The sequence below is a fragment of the Lepidochelys kempii genome, chromosome 3 (genome assembly GCF_965140265.1).
Source record: "Lepidochelys kempii isolate rLepKem1 chromosome 3, rLepKem1.hap2, whole genome shotgun sequence".
Classification (NCBI taxonomy): domain Eukaryota; kingdom Metazoa; phylum Chordata; order Testudines; family Cheloniidae; genus Lepidochelys; species Lepidochelys kempii.
The window spans coordinates 178143467-178167799 of NC_133258.1; the positions used below are offsets into that span (position 1 = coordinate 178143467).

At 44.4% G+C, this 24333-nt stretch overlaps 1 long non-coding RNA gene across 1 annotated transcript in view; it reads left to right on the forward strand.

Annotated features, from left to right (window-relative positions):
- The window catches only part of LOC140909572 (uncharacterized), an 86683-nt gene extending 73467 nt beyond the window's left edge, over nucleotides 1–13216 (forward strand). The window contains exon 3 of the long non-coding RNA XR_012158273.1: nucleotides 12846–13216. This is a non-coding gene — a long non-coding RNA (uncharacterized lncRNA). The remainder of the gene's footprint in view (nucleotides 1–12845) is intronic.
- The last annotated feature ends 11117 nt before the right edge of the window (nucleotides 13217–24333 follow it).

The following is a 24333-nucleotide window of genomic DNA, read 5'->3' on the forward strand; positions in this document are numbered from 1 at the left end:
TGACGCCGGCTACAACAGTGTCATGTGAACATCTGTTCTCACTTTCAGGTGACATTGTAAACAAGAAGCAGGCAGCATTATCTTCTACAAATGTAAACAAACTTGTTTGTCTGAGCGATTTGGCTGAACAAGAAGTAGGACTGATTGGACTTGTAGACGCTAAAGTTTTACATTGTTTTATTGAATGCAGGGGTTTTTGTACATAATTCTACATTTGTAAGTTCAACTTTCATGATAAAGAACTTGCACTACAGTATTTGTATTAAGTGAACTGAAAAATATGATTTATTTTGTTTTTTTACAGTGTAAATATTTGTAATAAAAATAAATATAAAGTGAGCACTGTACACTTTGTATTCTTTGTTGTAATTGAAATCAATATATTTGAAAATATAGAAAACATCAAAAAATATTTACATAAATGGTATTCGAGCATTAAGAGTGCGATTAATCATGCAATTGATCGTGATTAATCACGATTAATTTTTTTAATAGCTTGACCGCCTTAATTCTAATCAATCACATGCCATGAGGCTGAAAGCCAAAATGGAATCAGAAAAACACATCACATACAGTTCAAAAACTCTACAGATCCTATGCTTTCAGATCGAAATATTTGCCCTCTTTTGGCAACCTATTAGTACATTTCCAAAGGGAAGCAAAGACTCAGGGATGGGAAGGATCCTGAGTTTATATTAATACTTACTTTCCTTCTGACAATTTCACAGAAATCTAAGTGTTCAGATGCTATAGTTAGCATGTGTTTAAGTGGGCTCATTCTGTCAGGACTAGCCCATGTTGTAATGCAACATTTACTAGAATAAATAACACATCTGTTTGAACAGACCAGGGTGGAATTCACCTGTGGTGCAGAGGCTGAGTGCAAGGCGCTGTAGATATGCATTGAAAATATCTGCAGAGGATCCTTCCCCACTGCTCCCACATACACACTACTGATAAGAGCTGTGCCACAAGCTGATACAGAAGGCCAGGAAAGGAGCCATAGATCTGTATTTGCACTGAACCCAACACTGCACACAACTGGTGTGAAGGGGCTGCAATTGCTATTCCAGCTCATATGCTGTGGAATGCACCTCAGTGCATGAAGCTTGACCTGGAAGGTATTTCACTGCTCCAGTCCCTCTGCACTCTCTCTGCTCACATCCAGCCTGACTACACAGGCTTTACTGAGGAAGAGTGGGTTTCACCCAGAGTGGATAAGCATGAAATACTTATTTGGTATGATAAGTTAGTCAGTGCAGCCCTAGGGTGTTCTAAACACCACTGCAGTCTATTGTAAGCATTCCCTTTGCTTATACATTTTGATAATACACAGAGTCCTTCCAGTCCCTCTCTGTAGGAGTAATCTTATAAAGGCAACCTGCAGGTTTCCCTTGTGAGATTTGGTTTCAGGGTTTTTTTGTGCAATGATGTACTTGGGTTTCTACTACTTTTAAGAGATAGTTATTAATCATGGGGAAGTCTGCATTCAGATTTTTACTCAGTACAAATGAAGATTAGAGAATCTACAGTTTAGATTGAGACATTCAGTGCATTGAGGGGAGGCAAATTCTGCTCCATGCTCCCCCATCCTATATTGAGGGGGAGGTCAGGAATGCAGGGGAACAGATGTGTATTTTGCTCAGGACACACACAGGCCTTCCTGCATGCCACGCAGCACAATCCCAAAGACTCCCTGCACATCAGGATGAAATAGTTGGTTGCAGAGGAACTCTCTGGCTGGGGAGAGGAGAAGTCTGTCCCTTCTTGATCCCTGAAGAACATACGGGAAGCAGCCAAGTTCCTTGTTGCCTCCAGTATTTGATCCAGATGTGTATATGGTATGTTTAAAAGAAGGTACTAGGAGAGTAGTATACTAACATTGAGAAACAGCATTTTCTGGAAACTCTTTCTTGAAGCTCCTTCCTCCCTTGATTTCAGCACTGTCCTCTTTGTTAAAGCAGGTTTCACTTCTTCCCATTGAAGATGGCTGCAGGAAACAAGGCACTCCCTCATCCCAGAGGCTGAGGATGCTGTATACCAAACCCCACCTTCTGACCCAGGCAGCTAGGACTGGGAGTCAAATCCTCTTAGAGTCATGCAGAACATTGCCAGGTGGTTGCTCTAAATAATATTTTTCCTTGGGAGGATGTGGACAGGGCAGGGAGTACTTTGCTTCTCCAGTGATCTCCCCACCCTCAGGCCCAGATATCAGAGTCACTATCCTTCTGGTTGGAGGGGACAGGAAAAGACACCCTCCAGAAACAATCAGTGCCATAAAGGACACACTGCCTCTGCATCCTTCTCAGCCCTCGCTGGCTCCAGGGCAAAGCTACAAGCTGAAATGCAATTTGGGTCTCATGTGGCAATGCAGAATGTTACCAGTAGGCCACTGGGCTGGCCCAGAAATAGCATTTCTAGCAGAATAAAAATACCCAATTTTGACAGCCAGCACAACAGTTTGTGTATGTGTAATTCATTGCAAGTGTTATACATCAAGATGAGATTGCATTAGCAAATTCCTTTTTAGAAAATCTATCAAATGAGGTCATACATAATTTTAGCAATTTATCACTTAACAAGCCATACAACTGTTGAGGATGAGTACTTTGCTTCAGCACATTTAAACCTAATTGTCAGAGGAGAAAAGCAAGCAGATCTCAGAGGTGAGTTAGAAGAGCATCCTTATGAGGATGATGTCTTCACTAAATCAGTGGTGCAATGCAGCAAGCAGAGTGGAAAGGGGACTCCTCTGGCTAAAGGTACAGAAAGCTGCTAGAAAGAGCTGTGCTGTCTGAATACTGCGAAGAGACACTAGCCAGGGAAACCTTCCTGAATGTAAATAGCTGTACCCTGAGGGGCACATCAGGTTTTATGTTTGATCTAATATTGTCTTTTATTCTTGTCATGCTGTTTTAATTCTATTTCACTGTCATGCAAGCAGGTTTAAAATCTCTGAGACATTGGGAAAAAAATCTCTAGCCCATATCACAGCAGGTAACCAATTAACCCAATTATGATTTTTAAAAAAAATCAATGACTAATTGTGCTCCTATATGTTACCATCAAACATTTGGCTTTTATTTAATAAGTCACAGGGCTGAATAAATTAAGAGCTTGTTCTTAAGTTCTTCATATAACACCAAAGCTGTAAGACAATTCAAGGCCAATGCAAAATCCTGTTCTTGCAGGCTCTGATCAAATCTGTGATAAAACAAATGCCTTTATACACAGGTGGAAAACTCATTTTATTTATTTACTGTCATTTATATAAGAGCCCATTAGAGTAGGATCTGTGTGACCACAAATACTATAGCATTTTCACTGTTCAGAGCTCTATAAACTCATTACGCCTTCCCACAGCCCTGTGGGGTAAATAACTATTTGCATACCCATTTTACTGATGAGAAAACTGATGCAGAGATGTGAAGCAATTTACACAGGCCACACTGAAAATCCTTGGCAGAGCCAAGGTTAGAACTCAGAACTGCCTGACTCTCACCCTGTCTCCAGACTCCTATGGGGCAAAACTTAAACACCCCCCTAAGGTGAATTGCACTAAATTCATGGTTTTGCCCAGGAGATGGAATTGTTTTTCCAGGGAAAATAATCCTTTATGATAGAAGTGGCAACATCTGACACTGCCTCAAATTAACAACTGAAACCATTAGCTTCGTGAGCAAAAGCATAAGAAAACAGCTGTTAATTCGCACAGCACTATACTAGCTGGTACCTATAGTCCTGATCTGCAACTCTTATTCACATGACTAAAAAGTGCTTGGCCCTGTGCAGGAGCTACTGTTTGTCACAAGGGATGGAATCACTAGACTGAGAGTGTTGTAAAGCCACAGGAACTGGTCTCAGGGAGGCAAGGAGGGACATTCTGGGTGGATGGTCAATCAGAATGGTGTAGTGAGGAACCTCACTTAGGCCTGGTCTACATTATAAAGTTATGTTGCACTTGAGGCACATCTGAATATTGTTATGCCTACCCGGGATTACCCCTTCCTCACTCAAGTAGTGCTAATTCATGTCAATGGGACTATTTGAATGAGGATCAGACCCTATATCTGTAGGTTTAAAAAACCACAAACATTTTGCATGTGGGTATAAATACATTGTTCACAAAACAAATTCAATGGACCACCCTAGAGACTGGAGTACCCTATCCATGAAACAGGAACATACCAGGTAGCAACAGTATCTTCTGCCCCCGCTCCAACATGGAGAGACCTCTTCAGGGGTAAGAACATAATTCAAACTTCATGCCCATTGAAGCCTGTGGCATCCCTACCAAGACTGCCAACATGGATGTGAATTGGTGCCAACCAAGTTGTTAGGTTTAACAATATGGACACCTGTCCACCAAGAACTGGACTTGCATCACCAACCCATTTTGCTCAGGTTACTAAACAACCTTCAGATTATAACTTTCAATCACTATTGACCTGATCTGGATGCAAAGTGATGACTTAGAGGTCTCATTATCACTCCTAAGCCATCCAGTTGCAAAATTTAACTATTGACAACATTTTCCAAAGAATTCCCAGCAGTCCTTTGTGATGCACAGAACTGCGTGATGTAACATACAGCAGCCAATAAGAATTTATTTACATATCTAATTTTTGTGTCTTCATTGCAAAGTCAGCCTGACAAGGTAAAACATACAGGTGTTCTTTGCCCATATTATTCATATTGCTCCCAGGCTTGTTGGAACATTGCCCTGCTTTGGGAAACATGAGAGACCTACATCAGGACAAAGGGGAGAACCGTCCTAGAGGATAATAAAGTTGCTAGGAGAAGCTTCTGCCTCCTGACATTTAACATGATTTCTTTAGTACAGTTCTATTACAGCTAAATGCTCTTCACTAGTACAGACCAACCTTGCCACGTAGCGGGATGCATTAAGTTTGGCCATATGATTGATAATGGATTAGGAGGCTATATTTTATAACAGGTTTTAGCCAAAAATATCTCCCGGAAAAAATGAAATGTGAAATACCGATTGAGATTGTTATCCGGTACAACAGGCAAAGGGATCCAGCCATGTCAGAGAGCGCTTCCTACTGTGCAAATCAAAATGTTAATTGAATACGGTCAGCATTCCTAGAGAGCTAGGACTAAAATGCAGCACAGGGACTATAGCGAGATACAACCAACTAGTAAAATATTCCCCAGCGGGGCCAGAGGGAATGTGGGGAGGGCAGGGCCATGCCGAACCAGCTCTTCAGGGGCACATGCTGCACCCTTTCAAAGGTGGGATTCCCACTCCAGCGTGTATTTTCTCTGAGCCTGTGACGCAATTGTGGCGGAGTCAGCCAGAATTCTGGGGATCCCATGTATAAAAGTCCTGTAGACTTTAACAGGGCTAGAATCAATAGGGTACCGTAGACTTTCTATTCTGTTCAGCCTATATCATCTATCTGGGTATTTAGCTGCTCAGACACTAGAGTGAAAGGAGCTATATAAAAGTTTAATAGAGAATGAAATCCTTTCTATCGATTTTTTTGAACCACCTTAGATAACTCTGTGACAGGGACTGAATGTTTCATTAAATTCTATACAATGCTCCGAAAACATAGAATTTCATTCTAAACTCGATAGGATTTTTCCAGAAGGGGCTCCTGCTGTAGTGCAGGTCCCTCTTCATTCCCATACCCTACCAGTAATTTAGAGCCACAGTGAGTATGTCTACAGTGCAATTAAACACCGGCAGCTGGCCTATGTCAGCTGACTCAGGCTTGCGGGGGTTCAGGCTTCTTGGCTGTAAAAATGCCGTCTAGACATTCAGGTTCAGACTGGAGTCCAGGCTCTGGGATTCTCTCCTCTCGCAGGGTCCTGTGCCCAGGCTCCAGCCCAAGCCTGAACGTCTACACTGCAATGTACAGCCCCACCACCCAAAACCGAGTCACAGGTGTTTAATTGCAGTGTAGACATACTCAGTTTGGCCCCAGAGTTGTACATCTGAATACCAGAAAGTCATGAAAGGCAAGAGTTAATGTTCTGGTATTAAGAGCTCAATTCCGCTCTTCTTAAAGTTGCTGGGACTTTTGCCACTGACTTCAATTGCAGCAGGATTAGGCCCTTATTCTGCCACCTTGTACATAAGTAGTAGTTTTGATTAGTGGCTAGACTATTAAATATATACAGAAGTATAACAGAAGATACGGTATATGTAACGTGACCAAATTAACCGTGTTGTGTGAACCACACAGTTGACAAGTCCTGTGTTCAAATTTGCAATCTTAATGTTGCATTAAACACAATTCTTGCATTTAATGCTGAAATCTTGTAATATCTCAGTATATCAGCATGAAAAGGGAAATTTGTACTTGTAAAGGACAGCTCTCTGTTTGTCTTCGTAACCACAACACTACATTTTATCTTAACAGTTGCCTGACTGTTTTGTAACTTTATCTTTACATATCATAAGGACGTATGCAAGAGTCTTACATAAGCATATGCCCCAAGAAGTTGCTACTCAGCTAATGAAGAAAAGGAATGTTTGCAAGGTTGGAATATCTAGAAATATTTGTATGCCAAACAACTTTTTAGCCCTGTCTACATTATATAAATAACCTGGGGCCAGATCCTCAGATGATGTAAATCAGCATAGTTCCATTTAAGTCAATGGAGTTACACTGCTTTACACAAGCTGCGGATCTAGCTACATGTTTAAACCTGTTAGAGAACCATGTTTTATCTTCGGTATCTGACAGCCTCTCAACATGCATCTCTAACGTGGAAACAAGTGGAAACATTTTGGAGATGTCTGTTGACAGGCTGTCATACTGCTGCTAAAACATGGGCTAACATAGTTATAGATACCTCTAAGCACAGGCAAGAATAAACCATATTCTGACGTGTCTTTGTCAGAACCATGTTTAATCCTGGTCATGGCAGTTTAGATAGCTAGTCCTATAATGCAATAGCAAGGGCCCAATTTGGTGAGAGTTGCATAGATAAGGTCTGCTGAATAGGGCCCTTATAGAAAATATTAATATATTCTGAAATGTAATCTTCAGCAGTGCCAAATTTTTTCCACTCTTCAATTCTGGTAAAGGTGGTTTTCCACTGCATGACCCACTGATGCAAAACACATTAATATTACTGAAGTTGGGATTTAAGCTTAAAATTCCAATTAAATGTATTGTTGAAAATGTCCACAGCTGCTGTGATTTCCATGGTGGCAGAGGAATGTGATCATGTAAGGGCCAAGATCTCAGCTCACCAACTGTCAAGCAATTTATTGTAAAACACTTCAGTCACCACTAGTATTAGAAATTAATGCTGACGACTGCTGCATGAACCAAAGGAACAACTGTCTTTTGGAAAGGGTATATTTCCAGCTTCCACAATTAAATGTAGAACTGGAAAGGGTTTCATTGTGGCAAGAAAAGATAGTGCAGGGGTCCAACCAGCAGAGTACCACAAAGCAGAATTAACTGCAGATCAATGGAATCATGATTTCACCCCAGATGTTTGCTGTCAATGGGAGCTTTGCCATTTCAGGATTTCACCCCTAGATTCTCACACCTTGAGCCAAATAAGGCTGAGAGGTGTGATACCAAGCTGCTTCCTTTATTAAAAACAAAATCTGACAGTGCTTTGCAGTGGCAGTCAGAAATACTGCAGTTTCCTATAGGGCCACTGCAGTATTTTGTGGCCATTGGTGCGGGGATGTTATATCACTTTTTATATTAGTGTTTGGTAGGAATGAACGTAAGGACATAAGAACAGCCAGACTGGGTCAGACCAAAGGTCCATCTAGCCCACTATCCTGTCTTCCGACAGTGGCCAATGCCAGGTGCCCCAGAGGGAATGAACAGAACAGTTAATCATCAAGTGATCCATCCCTTGTTGCCCATTCCCAGATTCTGGCAAACAGAGGCTAGGGACACCATCTCTGTCCATCCTGGCTAACAGCCATTGATAGACCTATCCTCCATGAACTTATCTAGCTCTTTTTTGAACCAGAGCAAGGAGTTCCACATGTTGACTGTGCGTTGTATGAAAAAGTACTTCCTTTTGTTTGTTTTAAACTTGCTGCCTATTAATTTCATTTGATGATCCCTTGCTCTTGTGTTGTAAGGAGTAAATAATACTTCCTTATTTACTTTTTCCATACCAGTCATGATTTTATAGACCTCTATCATATTCCCCCTTAGTTGTCTTTTTTCCAAGCTGAAAAGTCCCAGTCTTATTAATCTCTCCTCATATGGAAGCCGTTCCATATCCCTAATAATTTTTGTTGCCCTTTTCTGAACCTTTTTCAATTCCAATATAATTTTTTGAGATGGGGCGACCACATCTGCACGCAGTATTCAAGGTGTGGGCGTACCATGAATTTATATTGTGGCAACATGATATTTTCTGACTTATTTTCTATCCCTTTTTGAATGAGTCCCAATATTCTGTTCGCTTTTTTGACTGCGCTGCACAGTGAGTGGATGTTTTCAGAGAACTATCCACAATGACTCCAAGATCATTCTTGAGTGGTAACAGCCAGTTTAGACCCCCCCCCCCCGCCAACATTTTGTTTGTATAGTTGGTATTATGTTTCCTAATGTGCATTACTTTGCATTTATCAACATTGAATTTCATCTGCCATTTTGTTGACCAGTCACCCAGTTTCAAGAGAACCCATAGCTCTTAGTATTTGAGTTGGATCAACCCTCTGGGTTTCTGCAGTGTTGCAGCTAAGTACTGGAATATACTGGAGACAATCCAGACTAAGGTAAGTGAAAGTTCTGTTATGCATCAGCTACACTGTTAAGATGATGAGAGCCCTCACAGATATCCCATGCCTGGCTTGGACAGCAGGCAAGGGAGAATTCATGGTTGAATACCTGTGGCTTTCTCTGCGCAAAACAAAATAAAATGTAAAGTGAAGATGTTCCTTGATTTGGAAATTAGGAGCCAAATTCTGTCTGGCTTTGCATGAGTGAACTTAAGAGAAGACACAAGAAGCCCCACTCCCCAGGCACTCACATGCAGGATTGAGTTTGGCTTCTAGCAGTGAGGAGTTCAGTGAGGACTCCCATGCTGCTGCAGAGTTAACCAGGTCGGAAGGAAAAAGTGGGAGAGGTAATATCTTTTATTGGACCAGCTTCTGTTGGTGAGAGAGACAAGTTGGTTCAATAAAAGATACTACCTCATCCACCTTGTCTCTCTAAAATTCCAGGACCAACATGGCTACAACAACACTGCATAGGTCAGAAGGGGTATGTCTAAGCCAAACGGGAGCAGAGCTATAGCTCATAGGAGCACCCACCAGCAGCCAAGCTCCCCTCCACTCCCACCTGCCGACGTCTCCCCCCACCAATCAACTCCTCCCCCTCCCTCCCAGCGCCTCTTGAACATTGTGGAACAGCTGTTCCTCGGTATGCAGGAGGTGCTGGGAGGGAGGGGGAGGAGCAGGGGCAGGGCACGCTCGGGGAAGGGGGCGGAAAGAGGTGGGGAAAAGGTGGGGTGGCGTTGGGGCCTTGGAGAAGTGGTGGCGTGGGGATGGGACCTGGGGCTGAGTGGGGATTGAGCACCCCCTAGGGTAAATTAGAACCGGCACCTGTGCTGTAGCTCTCTCTCATGAGTGTAGATAATGAAACTGCATACACCACCCTTCTTACAAGTGTAGCCAGCCATGCTGCTTAATAAGATCATCATGTTCCTGGTGTACTGACTTCCACACTCATGATGCCTCCCTCCACCACATAAGGTGCTCCTCATCCTGAGCAGTGCATGCTATAATTTAGCTCTTATGGGCACTGCAACCATCCAGGCAAAGACAAGGGAATATTTTAAGTTGAATGGCCAAAGAACGTTCCGGAATCTGCTATAAAAGCTACAATTTAATGTACTAGGGAGCATCCATCAACAAAGTGCACGTAGCTAGTGCCATCAAATAATTAGATGTGCAGGGTCCATTGTGAACACGGCTTTTATGTGCACCAGCACAGCTGGGGATGATGTTTATAATACACTGAGTGATCTTATGCACTGAATGTATGTAGTCCATGAGCCATATACCACAATAGTACTAGTTAAGCAGCAATAGTTCTGTATCTGTCAACACAATGCTACTTGACCAGTCAAATATTTTTCCAGGGTATTTTTTTTCCTGCTGTGAAATAGATGTGCCCATTATGCCTGCAGGCGATGTACAGTAGAACCTCAGAGTTATGAACACCAGAGTTACAAACTGACCAGTCAACCACATGGCTTACTTGGAACTGGAAGTACACAATCAGGCAGCAGCAGACAAAAAACAAAAAAGCAAGTACAGTACAGTACTGTGGTAACTGTAGACTACTAAAAAAATAAAGAGAAAGCAGCATTTTTCTTCTGCATAGTAAAGTTTCAAAGCTGTATTTAGTCAATGTTCAGTTGTAAACTTCTGAAAGGACAAACATAAGGTTGTGTTCAGAGTTATGAAGATTTCAGAGTTATGAGGTGTTTGTAACTCTGAAGTTCTACTGTATGTCTCATTCATTAGTCTCTTACTGTTCCACTTTAACCAACCAAGGAGAAAAAGGTTGAGGGTTATTTTTGGTCCTATAAAGTCTCAAGCAGCTAAATCAGATAATTCTGGAAACAACTGTGGCATTTTAGGTCTTTTAAAAGACTAAATCATCTGTCTTTACAGATTAGTTATTGTGTGATGTTTGGTTCTCCTTGTAGGAGGGAACCATGGCAGCTGCTACTGAGTTGCAGGGTAAGAAAAGTGAGACATTTTATGATGAAGTGGGGACAAATGAACAAGATCAGGTGCACAGCAAATGTTGAGTCATGGCTATTGTGACAAAAATGCAAGAGGCTATTACTAAATCACATTCACGCCCTGATGGAGTGAGTGGCCTCTATTATGATGAACAATGAAGATGAGCTTCTAGTTCTATGTATTTCTGAAGTCCCATATTTGTTTTATCCTTCCACTGCATCAGGTTCAGAAAACACATACAGGCTGCTACTGTCCTGGTTTAGTCTAAAGGCTCAGCTGCGTTGAAGTAGGATTGCTGATATGGCACTGCTCTGAGCCAGTGCTAAACCAATGCCCCTTTATTGTGTTGGAGGGTAATGGGCCTCTGCGGGTGCAGGCTTTCACATGAGACAGAAGAGAGGTCCTAGGGATCATGTACTGTCATTTTTAGACCACAGTGATCTCACTTACAGCAGAGATTTTAGTGCAGGTGTCTTGTCTTCCAAATTTCAATCAGGAGAAGAAAATTCTACCTACCTAAATCCCGCAGCAGCTTCAGTCAGACATACTGTTTTCTTCACTTCCTGCTTGAAACAGGGCCAGATCAAGGCAACCTGGAACCCAGGCTCACAACATGGCCTCCCCCACACCTTCATACCTGTGGTGGTCGGGGGCTCCCTTCTTTCCCAGAGACAGTGACATGGGGCTCCCTCTTCCTTCAGGAGTGGCTGCAGGTGCCCACTTCCCTCCACAGCAGTAGGGATTCTCTCTGCCCCTCCCCCCCCCCGAGAGGCAGGTGTGATAGTAAGGGCATCTGAACCCAGCAGCCAGATATATGGACTGGGCATGCTGCACTCTTCTTCTCGGACTACACAGTCCTTTGCTAGGGTGGAATCAGCAGAGCCTGTTGTCAGAGGGCTTTCCCTTCATCCCCTCCCCTGGTTCTTGTCATGCAGACAGAAAGCAGAAGACCAGAAGTCTGAAATGCGGGCAATGTGATGTTTATTGGGGTTAGTTCCAAGCAAACATATCCATAGCTCTAGACGCCAGCAGAGTCTGTTTGCCAGTGTTCCATTCCCAGCTCTGTTGCTGCAGAGCTTTGCCTGTGTCTCTGTTCCCCATTCCCATGCACATCTCCTCCTCCTTAGCAGGCCCAGATATACCTGCAATGGATGCCTACAGTCCCACCCCTTTTGTACCCCATGGGAGGGGTAAGGCATTTCTTTGGTCTTTTAGTGTTTTATACCTTCCCCCCACCCCCCAATTCCCCTTTGCCCTTTCGGACTGCTTGCTTGACCCTTGCCTTGAGATAGGGGTTAAGGCAATCTTAAAGTGTGCGCTCATGTAACACTTTAGCTGCTCTTATTTGTTCCCATTGTACTAACAAACCTAGCTAACTAGAAGCAACATACACAATGTATTTTGTTCTTCGTTTACACATATTAGTATAAAAGTACCATAAAATCAAGCCCAAAATTCTATCCCAGGTTAACAAACAAACCTATATACTAACACCTGCCCCCGCCCCGCTACCCCCAGCAATGGGTAGTAGAATTAGCATCACATTGAGATGCACAGGGCAGTTCACCCCTTGCACAACTATTCTTCAGGCTGCCCGCAGACTCAGGCAGATGTCATTGTATAGTTACACTCGGGTCATGTTTTCAAGCTTTTCTTTGCTTCTGGGAAGGCTTCTTTCAAAAATGAAAGCTTGGATTCCAGTGTAACCAAATGATGCCAGAAGCTGGAGCCTTAAGCATGGGTCTATGTTATCTATGTCTTAATCTGGCTCTAGTCCTAAACAGTGGTGTTATGTAGCATGTGCATTCTGATCTGCCAACATTTCAAAGGTGGGAGGAGGGAGTACGGTTAAAATTGCGGCCTGTGGCACTATTATTCAGACCAGACAACTGAAGGGAACACAAGCACCAGCAGCTTGTATGATTCCCTCCGTGCACATTGGCTGCTCTGTCCATCTCAAATAGGATTGGCTACCAAGCAGTTCCTCTTCACTCTTCCCAACAGGGACTGGCAAAATACCCTCCAAGATGTGGAGGCCATTGGGACGTGAAGAATTCCTCCCCTTCCAGCACAAGATAGAGTCATAGGGAATTTCCCTTCCCTCAAGAAATGCTCCCTTTCTCCACAGGGACAGAAGAAGGATGGATCGATCCCTCACAGCACTCAGGAGGGACAGAGGAAACAGAGGAATGAAAGGAACTCATTCCACATCATATGACTGCGTTTACCAAGGAGCCAGACAATGGGTGTGTGGGTGCACATGCATAATGTGTGTGAAGGAAAATCCTCTGCTTCTGATCTTGTACCTAGGCTGAGATTTGCAAATGAGTTTTAGAGAATTAGGCATCCAACTCCCACTGAAAGACAATGGGATTTAGGCATTATATTATGCAGTGCATAACTGTATAGAGATACATACTTACATATACTATAGATCTATTCAGCATATGTATCTACATACACATATACAGGGTATTGATACTGCATGGGATTTATGTTCTTTTAGGGAAAGTATTTATTGTGACCAAAACAGATTGACAGTCTCTGTAATTCAGTTGTACAAAATCAGACTGTTTGCATTTTTTAAATTATTTATTCATTATGTCATTCGTAAAGTTTCATTCATCAGCTGAAATTTTCTAGAGAGGTATTATTAATTTAAACAATTGTTTCTCTGCAGCATAAGTTATAAGGTGCGGTCAGTCAAAATGGAATGGAAATGCAGCCGCACAAGCATATAGGAATTGTAAACAAATAGCGCTTTTTAAATTAACTTGCTAACCCTGAAACTAGTCAGCATAGCCCAGCAAGGAATCAGCTAATGCATTATTGGCAGTGAATGTGAGGGGTTTTTTTTTCTGTAAGATATCACAATTTATATCAGGGGTGGGCAAACTATGGCCCGGGGGCCGCATCCAGCCCTCCAGACATTTTAATCTGGCCCTTGAGCTCCCGCCGGGAAGCGGGGTCCGGGGCTTGCCCCGCTCCAGCCAGGGAGCGGAATTGGAGATTTGCCCCGCTCCGCCTGGCTCCCAGAAGCAGTGGCATGTCCCCCGTCCGGTTCCTACACATAGGGGCAGCCAGGGGGCTCCGCACGCTGCCACTGCCCCAAGCGCTGCCCCCACATCTCACATTGGCTAGGAATCGCGGCCAATAGGAGCTGCAGGGGTGGCACCTGTGGACAGGGCAGCATGCAGAGCCACCTGGCTGCACCTCCAGGTAGGAGCCAAAGGGGGGACATGCTGCTGCTTCTGTGAGCTGCTTGAGCTGCACTCCTGACCCGCTCCTGCACCCCAACCCCCCTACACCCGCCTTGATCTCCCTCCTGCCCTCTGAACTCCTCTCTCCCAGCCCGGAGCAACCTCCTGTACCCCCAATGCCTCATCCCCAGCCCCAGCCCAGACCCCACACCCCCAGCCGGAGCCCTCACCACTCCTACCCCCTGCGCCTCAACCCGCAGCCAGGAGCCCCCTCCCACACCCTGAACCCCTCATTTCTGGCCCCACCCTAGAGCCTAAACCCCCAGCCAGAGCCCTCACCCCCTCCCACAGCCCAACCCCCAATTTCGTGAGCATTCATGGCCTGCCATACAATTTCCATACCCAGATGTGGCCCTTGGGCCAAGAACTTTGCCCACCCCTGATTTATATGCTCTTGAGGATTTGTAAAAAAAAGTGTAAAAATGAGTAGTACAACCTATGTTGTACAGAATATTTTTAACGTACGATATTAACCCACATAATGGGCTAGATTTTCAAAAGTACAATTTGGAGCATACACTATCCTCAAGTTGTACCTGTACATTGGGGTGTGTGCATTCACAAAACTGTGCCTTTGAAAATGTGCCCCAGTATCTATAGTAGCAACAGGTAAGGGCCAAATCCTGCAGACTCTTACTTCAAGTCATTCTTCCTCAAGTGACTAGTCCAAGCCAATCCACTGGAACTATGAATATGAGTCAGATGACTTGCAGCAATAAGAAGGTGCAGGATCAGCCCCTAATATAGTACATTTCCTGTATTTCATACCAAATAGATTGAGTATGCTGAGGTGATTTACTCTTTTATTTTATGAAAAAGAGATGGGTTTACCACTAACCCACTGAGCCAAGCACCCGAAACATTAAGTACATAAAAGATTGTTTCAAGGAGGAGGGAGAAAAATTGTTCTTCTTAACCTCTGAGGATAGGGAAAGAAGCAATGGGCTTAAATTGCAGCAAGGGAGGTTTAGGTTGGACATTAGGAAAAACTTCCTGTCAGGGTGGTTAAGCACTGGAATAAATTGCCTAGGGAGGTTGTGGAATCTTCATCATTGGGGATTTTTAAGAGCATGTTGGACAAACACCTGCCAGGAATGGTCTAGATAATACTTAGTCCTGCCATGAGTGCAGGGGCTGGACTAGATGACCTCTTGAGGTCCCTTCCAGTCCTAGGATTAGAGAAGTTCACAGCCACATGTGGATTTGGCACCTCTTATTAGTCATTTGCGGGGGAGGAATAGCTCAGTGGTTTGAGCATTGGCCTGCTAAACCCAGGGTTGTGAGCTCAATCCTTGAGGGGGCCATTTAGGGATCTGGGGCAAAAATTGGGGATTGGTCCTGCTTTGAGCAGGGGGTTGGACTAGATGACCTCCTGAGGTCCCTTCCAACCCTTAGATTCTATTATTTGTATTACAGTAATGCCTAGAGGCCCCACATCAGATTGGGACCCCATTGAGCTAGGCATGTTGCGTATGTTAAGAGACAGTGCCTGCACCCCAAACATTTACAGTCTAAGGGGATAAGACAAAGGGTAAGAAAGGAAACAAGAGAGGTGAAGTGACTTAGATCACACAGAAGGTCAGTGGAAGAGTTGGTAACAGAACCCAGATTTGCTGACTTCCAGTCATGTATCCTCTAGAGCAGTGGTTCCCAAACTTGTTCTGCCGCTTGTGCGGGGAAAGCCCCTGGTGGGCCGGGCCGGTTTGTTTACCTGCCGCATCTGCAGCAAACCGTGGCCACTGGGAACCGCGATCGGCCGAACCTGCGGACGCGGCAGGTAAACAAACCGCCCCGGCCCGCCAGGGGCTTTCCCTCCACAAGCAGCGGAACAAGTTTGGGAACTACTGCTCTACTAGACCACGCTGCCTCTCAGTCCTATCTCTGCTTATGGTACAACAATCCAACAGTCCTATGAGACCAAAAATAAATGCATTACACAACATTAGAAAAACAGCAGAGCATTTTATGACAGAACCTGTTAAACAACAAACAAGACATTTTTTAAAAGTAAATAACATGCGAGTTAGTTAAAAAAACGGTGTGCTACATCCAAATGTATCAGCACAAAATTACGCACTAAGTGTTAATTCAAAATTGATTGTTTACGAAAAAAAAACACATTCCAAAGGAAATTATTTTTAAATTACCAAAAGGATCATGGAAAAAGAAAAATCTAAATAATTTACTTCATTCCCTACTGAGAAAATAAAGGCAATTTGTTAGTTATAACACAGGCCAGTCTAGTGGCAACACAGCATGCTACCATATGGAGGAGGATGTGAATTCAGGCTCTGAAATGAGAATGCTGTGCAGGCAACACAGACTATCCCTGGGGAAGAGAAGAGGGCAGAGTTACTCTTACCTTGGCCAGAGAAGGAAGCACTCCTACCTCTGGCACTTTTAGATTGGGTGTGAGTAGAAATAAGTGAGATAGGGGACTGGTTTGCCCCTTAAGGCCTGGAGGGCTGGGGCTAGCTAGCCCTAATACAAAATGGGTCAGACCTAGGAGAGGTCAGGCTGATTGCCCTATGAAGAGCACTGGGCAGGGCAGGAAAGTGTAGAGTGAAGGACTCTGCAGGGAAGTGGGAAGGGCCTGTGCGGAAACCTGGATGGAGTTTGGATGTAGAAATTGGGTGAGTGGCAGAAGGCTAAGCTCCAACTGGATAGATGGGACAAAAGAAGAGCTGTGGCGGTGAGAGGAGACACCAGTGTTAAGTATAAACTGTAGTGAAGGGAGACTTTATTTTTTATTTTTAAATCAGCCCCAGACAGGGAGTGTTCCTATCCACATGAAATCCTGTGTGTACTGTTCTTAAAAGTCCTGCAAGAGAGGGCTAACAGGGGCAGACTGCCTGCAAAGTGACCCCTGGCAATGAGGAGGAGCAAAGTAAGTTAAACATTTAAAATATCTTGGAGCAAGTTCTGATCCCAATTATTCCTGTGCAACCACACTGAAGCCCATGCTAAGCACAGTTATTATTGTTTAGTGAGGCTACCTAGATGTAATCAAGGTCCTGGTTCCTTGGAGTCAATCACTTTTAAAAAAGAAAAGGAGTACTTGTGGCACCTTAGAGACTAACAAATTTATTTGAGCATAAGCTTTCGTGAGCTACAGCTCACTTCATCGGATGCATTCAGTGGAAAATACAGTGGGGAGATTTATATACACAGAGAACATGAAACAATGGGTTTTACCATACACACTATAAGGAGAGTGATCACTTAAGGTGAGCTATTACCAGCAGGAGAGCGGGGGCGGAGGGAGGAACCTTTTGTAGTGATAATCAAGGTGGACCATTTCCAGCAGTTGACAAGAATGTCTGAGGAACAGTGGGGGGTGGAATAAACATGGGGAAATAGTTTTTCTATAATAATTATAATGATAATAGTATTTCCCCCCACTGTTCCTCAGACACCCATTGTTTCATGTTCTCTATGTATATAAATCTCCCCACTGTATTTTCCACTGAATGCATCAGATGAAGTGAGCTATAGCTCATGAAAGCTTATGCTCAAATAAATTTGTTAGTCTCTAAGGTGCCACAAGTCCTCCTTTTTTCTTTTTGCGAATACAGACAACCATGGCTGCTACTCTGAAACCAGTCACTTTTAAGATTGGCACATCTATTGTACTTTTAACTATTGCCTTCTCCAGGATGCGCAGCATCACAAAGGCCAATGTGGGGTGAACAGCGGGGATTGTTCCAAGAAAGCTGAGGAGATCTTTCACAATGGGCCCTCAAACACACAGAGCTGGCCCTATTAATCCCATATTCCTTCAGTGCTTTTTTTCCTTTGGTCCCTCATACTACTGCATTATTTATGAATTTCTTAGGACCTGAGTTTTCAAGCGTGGTTTCTGACTGCAGGTAACCAATGGGAGTCACCTGATTTGCAGAGGTGCCGGGCACCTAAACTTCCAGCAATAGCCAATGGAAGCTGCGGGTGATACATGCATGATCCCATTCAGTTCCCCTCAACTTTGTGAGCAATATTCCCACCCCTTCAAAATCCACAGCTCAGCCTGCAGTGCTATTAGTGGGGTTTTGATTGGGTGGTACATGGAGTCGAGGATGGGGGAGACTTATGCAAACATTTTTTTAAATTAGATAAGAGAACTGATTCATTGAGGCAAAATCTGGGTGACAAAAACAGAGTGTCCATTATTACAAACCGTTTTAGAGGAAGGATGAGAAATATGGGTCTGATTGTTAAGTGTTAACAGTATGCTTGGCCTGCATAAAATTCTCACAAGCCTTCCTGCACACAAGGGGGAAATTCAGGACATGGTCCTCTGACCGGCAGACAGCACAGCTGGATATCAGCATTTGCCAGTGATTTTGAGCCACCTAAAGACTGGTATGGCCTTTGAAAAAGTGAGCATCATACACCCATTGGCTATCTTCTTTCAGGAGGCTCTTCCAAAGTGGTAGAACACCTATATATGGTCTGTACATGGCTTATTCCAGCTCAGAGCTAGAAATGTGTTGTCTTCCCTAGCCAGCAGGAGTGGGAAGTAGCTGAAGAGCCAGTGGGTGGGAGACCGTTAACTCCTATGCTGCAGCTCTGACCAAGGGCATGGGGGTGCTCCTGCCTCCATCATCTCCTTGGCTTTCTGGAATCCATGGCTGTTGGCCTAGAAGTTGGACCCATTTTTGTACCTCACAAGGTAAAACAGGGGTTCTCTGCTTTTTCATTTGGCACATACAAGTGAGAAACTGGCCTGTAAGAGTCAAAGTTTAAGGTCAGAAGGGACCATTTGATCATATATTCTGACTTCCTGTATATCATGGGCCATTAAATTTCACCTAGTTACCCATCTACATTATGGCTGCTTTCTCATTTGAATTTGTCTGGCTTCATCTTCTAGCCATTAGTCCTTGCTATGTCTTTTTCTGTTAAAGAGCCCTTTAGTACCTAGTATTTCCCTCCAGGATAGTATTTATACACTAATCAAGACACCTCTCAATCTTTTTTGAGTTCAATCCTTCATTATAAGTCACTTCTTTTATCCAGCCCTTGCATAATTTTAGGGGCTCTTCTGTTCATTCTCTCCAATAAAGTCACAACTGACACATCCATTCTAAACATGTAACAGTGTGTCTCAAACACAGAGAAAAAAAGAAATTGGAGAAATGTTCAGCAAGTTCAATGCTCTACCCAAAACACAGTGCTTGTGTCTCAGGTCTAGACTTCAGCTGTTTTACTTTTTCCTTATGGCCAAATTCTGAACCTGTCTTGCATGGGACCAGAAAAGCAGAGGAACCACTGCAGTTCCATTATGGAGGACAGACGCCACAGCCCCCATGTGCTACAGAGCAATGCTTGGCCACAGCAAGTTCCATGAGAGTTCTCAGAGGAGGTTTGGGGATAGAGAAATGGCAGGGGCATAGCCACAGTCCATGACCACATGCCTCCACTGGCCACAATCCTTGCATGGAGGGAATAGGGTTGGATGGAGGCTCCTATACAACCCATGGGATGTAGTAAAAGCTAAGGAAATCCTGGTGCTCCACATTCTGCTGCCAGTTTAGAGGAGTAACCCAACCCCTGTTTAGGTCACCTCTTTATTTTGGCCACGATTACTAAGGACTGGTTTTCTATTCTTGTTATGTTATTACTGTGCATAGCTTTTTATTATTTTAATACCAGTGGCATAGCAAGAAGTAGCTAAAATAGTCTCTTCTTTGCCCTTCCCTACCAGCACAAAGAAAGTCATATATAAGGCCTTACCCCAGGTTAGTTTTAGTATCTGTTTAAAAGTGATCAAATCATAATAACAAGGAGCATCCTAGGAATAGTACTTATTTCAAAGAACGCCAGTTTCCAATTACCACACTGCATATAAGGCAGAGATCAGCTTCAGTTACATTACACTTTGCAGTTTACAATCTGTTGGGGCTCATTTCAAAGAGGTTTGTTTAATACTTTCTTCAAAGTGCCCCGATCTACTGAAAAAGAATGGGTCTTCTGTACAGAACATCATTACAATGTAAGCCAACCAACAAAACTAGGGCCAAACCCCAGACCTCTCTCAGGTGACATTCACATTGAAGTAAGGAATTGAGGGCCGCAGAATTTGTTTCATGAAGGAACCCCTGATCTTCTACTAATAGTTATCAGTATCGATCCAATTCTCAAGTATGAGCACCATAAAGAGACATGTGAATCCTACAATTGGAGGCTTATGCAGATCAGTCATCATTTACTTTCCTCTACGTGCGGGATCTGTACGTCCCATTTAGGTTTTCCCCTTTTGAAAAGTAGACTCACTATGGTTTATAGTGTAATTAATAAGGTTGCTCAGTGCTGCAGTGCACCAAGCCTTTTGGGGTGTGTCAACACTGCCTGCAGAAGCGAGCCTCCCAGCCCAGGTTGATACACTTGGGCTACAGGGGCTTGTGCTAACGTTCTAAAAATAACTGTGTAGACAGCGTTTTGACATTATGGCTTGGGCTGGAGCTTGAGATCTGAAGCCCACCACTCTCGCTAGGCTTCAGAGTCCAAGCTCCTTCAAAGCACTATCTATGCAGCTATATTTAGAGCGCTAATGCAAGCCCCCACTAGCCCAAGTCTGTTATCCGGCACTGGGAGGTATGCTTGCACAGCCTCCGTAGACATACCCTTAAAGTACTCAATAGCATGCCAGGCATGCCACGGTTCAGAGGCAAGCACTGAAGCCTTAAAGGTGCTCGCCCTGGTGTGCCTCAGTAAGTGCCCATCAACCCTGCTAAAGCGAAACAGTATTTTACTCGGACTGGGAGGAAAGGGATGCGTTGCAAATACCTTAGGTACAGTGACTTAACCCGTTAACATTTGAAGGGCAACCCAGTGATTCCTAGCTTGGCCACTGGGGGCACTCCAATAGAGGCCTATTTCCTGGTGTACCCTCTCCAATACACTGCCACTGAAGGCAAGCCTGTAACTCTGGCCACAATCAGTCTGTGATGTCTTCTTGGGGCAGGGGGTGGGGGGAGCTGCAGCGCTTCCTGCACAGCTCCCAAACACATGGCAGCTAGACTAATGGGAAAAGCAGCATGAAACCAAAGGTGTGGGAAAGCCAGCAGTAAGAATAGCAGGTGTGTCAGTGTTTAAAAATGAGACCGCATAATTTTTGGAAAGAGACAAGGTGGATGAGGTGACCTTTTATTGGACTAACTTCTGTTGGTGAAAGAGACAAGATTTCAAGTTCCACTGAGGTTTTATTCAGGTCTGGGAAAGGTAATTTTTTGATCATAGTTGACAGGCAAGTTCTCATAAAAAGGCTATAGATCCATTAACAAGGGAGACCAAGTTTGTCTCATGTTTGTGCAATGGAATTGGTACCAATAGGAAGTTTCCACTAAATCTTAGCATTAAGAATAGCGTAGTTAATTTTAATGAACACATACTTAAGTTGGCAGTTGACCTTACATTGTAGTTGTTTAACCTACTGTATAATTGTGACATTCCCCTGGTGTTATCTGGACCGGTGATCTGCTAGGTCACTCCAATCCTCGACTCTGGGAGCCAGCCTTATCCTGCTCTGCTGTGAGAACCCCCATTCCAGGGTTATTCCCGCACAGCCTCTAGCATGTAAGCTGCTCCTTGGATAGTGCAACCGAATGTCACTAGCCAATATCTCCAGTCCCAGACCCAACCCTCTAGGAACCTCCATTTTGCAGTGTCCAGCGGGCATAACTGGACACTGCAAGCTTATATGAGTTTGTCTTTTTAACAAAGAAATTGATATGTACCAGGCTTGTTATCCCAAGGGGATTCTCTGACATGCTTCAAACCAAACGCATTGTTTCAGGTAGAATAAACAAACAGATAGATTTTAAGTGATTATAAGTCAAAGCATAACAAGTCAGATTTGGTCAAATGAAATAAAAGCAAAATGCATTCTAAAGGTATGTCTACACTACGAAATTACTCCGATTTTACAGAAGTCGATTTTTGGGAACAGATTGTATAAAGTCGAGTGCATGCATCCACACTAAGCACATTAATTCGGTGGTGTGTGTGCACAGTACCGTGGCAAGCGTTGACATTCTGAGCAGTGCATTGTGGATAGCTATCCCACAGGTCCCACAGTCCCCGCTGCTCATTGGAATTCTGGGATGAGCTCCCAATGCCTGATGGGGCCAAAAATGTGTCACAGGTGGTTATGGGTAAATGTCGTCAGTCAACCCTCCCTCCGTGAAAGCAATGACAGATCATCATTTTGCGCCCTTTTCCCTGGATTGCCCGAGCAGACACCATAGCACAGCAAGTATAGAGCCTGTTCAGCTCACCACAGCAGTTATGACCATTGTAAACACCTTGCACATTATCGTGCAGTTTATGCAGAACCAGAACCTGAAAAACCAGGCAAGGAGGCTATGGCAGTGTGGTGATGAGAGTGATGAGGACATGGACACAGATTTCTCTAAAACCGCGGTCCCCAGCAATTTGGAAATCATGGTGTTAATGGGGTAGGCTCATGCCATGGAACACCGATTCTGGGCCTGGGAAACAAGCACAGACAGCATAGTGTTGCAAGTGGAACAGCACAGTGATGCAGGCTTGGGATGGTTCCCAGTGGCTCCAAAACTTTCGCATGCGTAAGGGCACTTTCACGGAACTGTGTGACTTGCTTTCCCCTGCCCTGAAGCACAAGAATACCAAGATGAGAGCAGCCCTTACAGTTCACAAGTGAGTGGCAATAGCCCTGTGGAAGTTTGCAACGCCAGACAGCTACCGGTCAGTCGGTAAACAATTTGGAGTGGGCAAATCTATTGTGGGGGTTACTGTGATGCAAGTAGCCAATGCAATCATTGAGCTGTTGCTATCAAAGGTAGTGACCCTGGGAAATGTGCAGGTCATAGTGGATGGCTTTGCTGCAATGGGATTCCCTAACTGTGGTGGGGCCATAGACGGAACCCATATCCCTATCTTGGCACCGGAGCACCAGGGCAGCCAGTACATAAACCGCAAGGGGTACTTTTCAATGGTGCTGCAAGCACTGGTGGATCACAAGGGACGTTTCGCCAGCATCAACATGGGATGGCCGGGAATGGTTCATGACGCTCGCGTCTTCAGGAACTCTGGTCTGTTTAAATGGCTGCAGGAAGGGATTTACTTCCCAGAGCAGAAAATAACTGTTGGAGATGTTGAAATGCCTATAGTTATCCTTGGGGACCCAGCCTGCCCCTTAATGCCCTGGCTCATGAAGCCGTACACAGGCACCCTGGACAGTAGTCAGGAGCTGTTCAACTATAGGCTGAGCAAATGCAGAATGGTGGTAGAGTGTGCATTTGGACTTTTAAAAGCTTGCTGGCACAGTTCACCGACTCGGTTAGACCTCAGCAAAACCAATATTCCCATTCCCTTGCATAATGACAGGTTTCAGAGTAGCAGCCATGTTAGTCTGTATTCGCAAAAAGAAAAGGAGTACTTGTGGCACCTTAGAGACTAGCCAATTTATTTGTTAGTCTCTGAGGTGCCACAAGTACTCCTGTTCTTTTTGCGAATATTCGCATTGTTATTGCTGCTTGCTGTGTGCTCCACAATCTCTGTGAGAGTAAGGGGGAGATGTTTATGGCGGCGTGGGAGGTTGATGCAAATCGCCTGGCCGCTGAATACGCGCAGCCAGACACCAGGACAGTTAGACGAGCACAGCAGGCTGCGCAGTGCATCAGAGAAGCTTTGAAAATCAGTTTCATAACTGGCCAGGGTACCGTGTGACACTTCTGTTTGTTTCTCCTGGACGATAACCCGCCGCCTTGGTTGCCTCTAAATTCCCTGTAAGCCACCTACCCTCCCCCCTTCGATCACAGCTTGCTTGCAAAGGGAATAAAGTCACTATCATTTAAAAAACATGTATTCTTTATTAATTGATTATAAAAAATAGCGAGATAACTCACAAGGTAGCGCATGTGGGGTGTGGGAGGAGGGGAGGAGGGCAGGAAAAGGCCACTTCAAAACTTGTTGAATATAGCCTTCTGTTGCTTGGGCTGTCCACTGGGGTGAAGCGGTTGGGCACCCGGATCCTCCCCCCTGCATTCTTGGGCATCTGGGTGAGGGGGCTATGGAACTTGGGGAGGGGGGAGGGCAGTTAAACAGGGGCTGCAGTGGCAGTCTGTGATCCTGCTGCCATTCCTGAACCTCCACCAGTCGCCGGAGCCTGTCCGTTTGATCCCGCAGTAGCCCCAGCGTTGCCTCCTGCCTCCTCTGATCTTCCTGCCATCGCCTCTCATCTCGATCGTCCCTCCTGTCCGCACTTTCATTGGCCACTTTCCTGTACTGTGCTACTGTGTCCCTCCACACATTCTGCTGAGCTCTGTCAGTGCTGGATGACTGCATGAGCTCAGAGAACATTTCATTGCGTGTGTG